Here is a 5,559-nt window from a genome sequence, read left to right as displayed (position 1 = left end):
ATATATGTTTATATAAAAAGACTAATAATAGCAGTATGTTATGCATTGATAGCAGCAACAGCTTTTCCAGGTTCTGCAGTCAACTGAACAAAATTATAGACATTCAGCACATTCCATTAAAAAAAAACAAACAAAGAAAAGAATAATATCCAGAAAACAGCAAAGTTCTGTTGCTGTTGTAGTACCTGGCACCATTTTTTTTAATTAGCATCTTAATCATCATCTGGAAAGAGAACATTCTAGAGTAATAGTTAATTTTATGTGTCAACTTGGCCAAGCTATGGTTCTCAGACATTTGCTCAAACATTATCCTGTGTGTTTCCATGAAGGTGTTTTTAAGATAAGATGAACATTTAAATCCATGGAAATAAAACAGGCAACCCTCTCTCGTGTGTGTGGGCCTCACTTACTTCAGGAACATATGAGAAAAAGAGCAACTGCCCCCAAGAGGAAGGAAATTCTGCCAGCAGACCATCCCCAGACATGGAACTATACCATCACTTCTCCCTTGGGGCATGAGTTTGTGGGCCTACAGATTTGGGATTTGCCAAATTTCAAAATCATATAAGCCAATTCCTTAAAAATCTCAATGTCTCTTTTCTTTCTATATCTTTCATTCTTCTCTCTTTCTTCCTTCCTTCTTCAATGCATATGTTATTTACTAATCTAAACAGTTATTTATCCCTGTCATAGAAACATATGCTCACACATCTATCTATCTATCTGTCTATCTATGCATGCACATCCTGTTGGTCAAAGAACTCTGCCTAATACACTGGGATATGATAGTTACCGTGTACTCAACCTGTTCTGTATGGTATTTACCACTTCAAATAGAGTCTCACTCGTTCTCCGTAAACCCCTATCGCCCACATTTTACAAAGGGGGATCTGAGCCAAGAGAGGCCGGTGATTCTTTTGCCCAAAGTAATTGAGCTAGAATGTGGCAGTGGCAGGATTCAGTCTTTTCTTCAACCTTCTCCTCAAGTAAACACTGTCATTTTTAAGTGTATTATTAAAAGGTTAGGACTGCCGGTCCTTTGTGGGGTGACCAGTCTTCAGCACGTTCGCAAAGCCACAAGACACTGAAATATTTATGGGGCTGAGTTTTATTTTTATTTTTAAATGTTTTTCAATTAAAAAATCACGTTTGGGGCTGGGGATTTAGCTCAGTGGTTCCGCCGCCTACCTTGCAAGCGCAAGGACCTGAGTTTGATCCCTGGTATCAAAAAAAAAAAAAAAATCACATTTGTAAAATCACATTTGTATTCCTTAATGAGATAACATGTGATAAAGTTTAAATTTTTACTTATTTTAATTGAAACAATGAATTCATAGTTATTTATGGGGCACCATATGATGTTTTGATGTATCTATACTTTGTGCAATGTTCAAATTGGGGTAAACATATCATCCTCAAACATTCATAAATTTTTGTGGTAAAGATATTCAAAATCTTTTCTTCTGACTTTTAGAAAATATACAGTACATTACCATTATCTATAGCTGCCCTGGTGTGCAGCAACACACCAGAACTTCTTGCTGCTATGTAACCATAACTTAGTCCCATTGACCAACCTTTCCCCCATTCCTCTCTCACCCCTACTCTTCTCCACCTTTGCTAACCACTACTCTACTCTCAACTGCCATGAGCTCCACTGTTTAAGGTTCCACTTATGAATGAGATCATTTATACTTGTCTTTCTGTGCCTCGCATATTTAAGTTGACATAAAATCTTCCAGCTCCATCTGTGGCATCACAAGTGACAAACTTTCTTCCTCTTGCGGCTGAATGGTATTACACTGTGTATATTTACCGCACTTTCCTTACCCTTTCATCAACTGATGGACACTTTATTTCCATTTCTGGGCTGTTGTGAAGATGACCGCAGTATAAGCACGAGAGTGCGGGTGTCTCTCTGACCGATGGATTTCATTTCCTTTGAACATACATGTACCTTAAGTGGAACTGCTGGATGATATGATTGTTCTATTTTTAATAATTTGAGACATCTTGAAAAGGTTTTGAAGTTTTCCATGATGGCTATATGGATGTTTCAAAATCCCTTTCAAGGAACGAGACATGCTAAATGGCAGATGAATTTTGCTGGCCTCTGACTGTAATCCTCACTATGTTGAAATATGGAACTGTTTCAGCAAAGCTATTTGCACAATGTTTGACAGAAGCTAACCAGAAGACAAGAATTTAAGAGAATGCCAACTCCCCTTATTACAAGGACTAGCTGGCAGAAGGAAGCAAGTTCAACATCACAGGGAAATTAGTCAAGAAGACCAATTCTGGTTTTTGAGATGAATAAAGCTCTTTTGAGTTAGTTAAAAGGAACAGGTGCTTAAGAATAGACTTTTATGGGTCCACTTGATGGGCTGTGCTGCTGGTGGGAGTGTGGGTATAGGCAGGGCTAATATACCTCTGTGCCTCATTGTACCCCAACACTCCCCACATAACCAGCAGGCCAGAGGCATCATGAAGATCTGGGCTTCGGATCTTTGACAACTCATGGGAAACCGTTACAACAGCTGCGATGCAGAAATATTCAAACCCCACGAACCCTAGTGCGGTTGGAAATGCTGTGCATATAAAGCTCTCTGGAAAGCTGCACAACCACAGACTTGGCACAGCGGGGGCACTGCCTTCCATTGTGAAGCCCACTACTGGTGCAGCCGCGACCAAAACATATGTGCAAGGACATTCTGTAGAATGTAGGAAAAACAATGAGACTTAACTCTATTAATATTTCATTCACAAATATGCCTTCAGCAGATGAGAGGCTTCCACACAAGCCACGTTCTCAGGAAGCAGAAACACCATTTCGACACAGGGAGCCATAATCACAGAGAAAGGGGTCAGCTTCAGCAGTTACTGGGAAGGCCTGATGGCAAGCAAGAGATCTCCAAATGCTAACAAAGTCCATGCAGCCGTGAAATGAGTGATGCGTGAATTACATGCTAAGACTAAAGAATTGGCAGCTTTGTCAAGAGAAAGCAAAAGGGCAACAAGGCAGCGGCAGCCTTTGTAAAGAAAGGACAAAGTTGTTGTACATCCTCAGGGCTCTCCGAGATGACAGTATCTCCATTTGTTATCTTAAAAATGCAGCTCTATTTTAGGTCGTTTTTCAAATGAGCCCAAGTGAGGCTATTTTCATCAAAACAAAAAGATACAGGGGTTCGAAATCACAGGTATCATCTGAAGTCCGTGAGGCTTAAAACGACTAATTGTGAGGGTCGGTATTTATGTGACAATGTAATCAACTTTTGGCATGGACACTTCATCTTCTGGACGTAGAATGTTAAGGCTTTTCAGACTCGGGTACTTTACCTGGCTTTGGGCCAACACCAGAGGAAAGCAGAACCTTCCCCTACGGTCCCTCAGCAGCCTTGCCGAAGCAAACTAGACCAGTGCGCATGAAGGAACTCACTTTAAAAAGAGAAACTGTATATTCGTAAAAAAAAAAAAAAAAGACATTGATGTGTGTAAAATAACTTGCTCTGCTAAAAATCACCATGTTTAGATTTGGTACTTAAATGATATTTTTGGAATGGAGTTTATCACCAAAGTAACATATGACTCCAACAGAAATATTATTCATTGTATTAAAGATTGTGGTATTGGTTTGACAAGAGTTTTGCAACTTAGTTAAGGTATTATCTTCCTTAAAAAAATAGAATGAACTTTTAAGATCTCTTGTTCTTATCAATATATATATATATATATATATATATATATGTGTATGTATATATCAGAATTAGCAAATCCAATTAGACTTCTTTTCATAAATAACTCTGATTATTGAATAAAGTGTATTTTACAGTTCACCAAGGGCAATTAAGTCGGCCCTAGAACTATCAGGCAAACATGAATTAGCGACCATACTCAATTTCCTTTTATGCATAGAGCTGCTTTTAAAATAACTTCAGTTCGAAAGAGCTTTGAGAAATAGTTTTACAATCTCTTCCACTGGTAACAGATTGAATTTAGACTCAGCTAGTAATATCTGTCTTCTTAATTTGCAGTAATAACAACACTTTAAATTGATATGGTGCTTTTAACTTTGCAAAGAATGGTCACATTCATTTATCATCTGATCTTCTTCATTGTGTTGTGCTATAACTTTCAGCTGGTAATCCCAAGCTACACCCGAGCACATTACGAAGAGGATGTGCTAAGAAACATTGCCAATGGCTCTGTGTCTTTTTTCTTTTTCCTATGCACAATTTCAGTGACCTAAATGACATGACCTAAAGACAGTTTTGGCATCTGAGATAATATCCAGAGATATAAAACATTCACATGATGGTAAGTGAGTAGAGAACCCTTGATAATGTAAAAATAACTTTTAATTCGTGTGTACCTTGTAAGTATGAAAGTGAAAACCAAAACCAACTAGCAGTGATCGGGGAACTTTCTTTGCTGTGAATTTCCCTGTGTGAATTTACTGTAGGACAGTACTTCCCCAAAATACTGTAGGGGTGAAGAGCAAGCAAGAAGAATAGACTTGGCCTTTGAAAGGTACGTGCTATGCCAGGCTAAGGAAATATCTTTCTCTGGTTTATAAAAAAATATTCATATACTCACCACAATAAGAAACTAATAGCTATGTCGGCAAAGCCTTCAACTATAAAACTCACTAAATGGTGTTTAAAACAGCAGGAGAGCATTTGTCTATACATTTCCCATTACTGTTCTGAATTGTATGAGATAAGATTATATGGCACATTTTAACATTACGTGACAAAGGAAGGCAAAAACTCTTAAAATATATGAGGCTCTAAACTTAAATTTAGATATTTCACTATATAAAAGGACAAGTTTGCCAAATGAAATTAATAGAAGGGATGTGCTTAGGTAATTTTGGAAAGTAAATCAAAGATATAAGGCTATACAGTGTGGCATTTCCATCCGGGAGTAAGACATGAAGATGTATTAGTGAGAGGTTCACATGTACGTAAAGTATGTTCTGGATGGCATGCTCATGTTTAAAATAAGAAAGTATCAAATAACTACAAATAGTATATTGCTATGTCACAAGCAACTCTTTTGATCTATGCCAAAAAATGCTGTCTGTAATCAAAGGTCACAATTTATATTTACCAGTGGGATGGGTATGTAATGAGAGCCAGAAACAAACTTCTGTGGCTGGAAATCATTGAGATTTGGGGGGCATATTTTTTCTGCAGCCTAATTTACCCTCAAATCGATTGACCAGCCAGCTAGGGCAATCTACAGTACTACAGTTTAACCATTTCACATCTATATTTGTGAAACCTTCTCGAGGACAAATGAATTTCTGCAAATCTTGCTGATTCTAAGCAGTTTGTCTTACCTATTCCCACTAAAAAGATACTTTACCTGGCATTCTTTCCTTCTTTGTTTTTATTACAATCATAAAGAGTAATGTTTCTTAAATTTAAATGGCATTCTTTATTCTATATTTGCACGTTCCATCTTTATCATTAAAACCACAAGTTCTGGGCCAGGGACTTAGCTCAGCGGTTCAGTGGCCTGCCTTGCAAACGCAAGGACCCGAGTTCTCCCCGGCAC

General features: G+C 37.9%; 1 protein-coding gene and 1 pseudogene across 1 annotated transcript in view; both read left to right on the top strand.

Annotated features, from left to right (window-relative positions):
- The window catches only part of Prok2 (prokineticin 2), a 163,046-nt gene that overhangs the window by 123,646 nt on the left and 33,841 nt on the right, over positions 1-5,559 (top strand). The window lies entirely within an intron of this gene.
- On the top strand, positions 2,485-3,037 carry LOC104870536 (annotated as a pseudogene).

The sequence above is a fragment of the Fukomys damarensis genome, unplaced genomic scaffold, assembly GCF_012274545.1.
Source record: "Fukomys damarensis isolate Sample0158 unplaced genomic scaffold, DMR_v1.0_HiC HiC_scaffold_28, whole genome shotgun sequence".
In the NCBI taxonomy this organism is placed as follows: Eukaryota; Metazoa; Chordata; class Mammalia; order Rodentia; family Bathyergidae; genus Fukomys; species Fukomys damarensis.
This window is presented reverse-complemented; position numbering and strand designations above follow the sequence as displayed.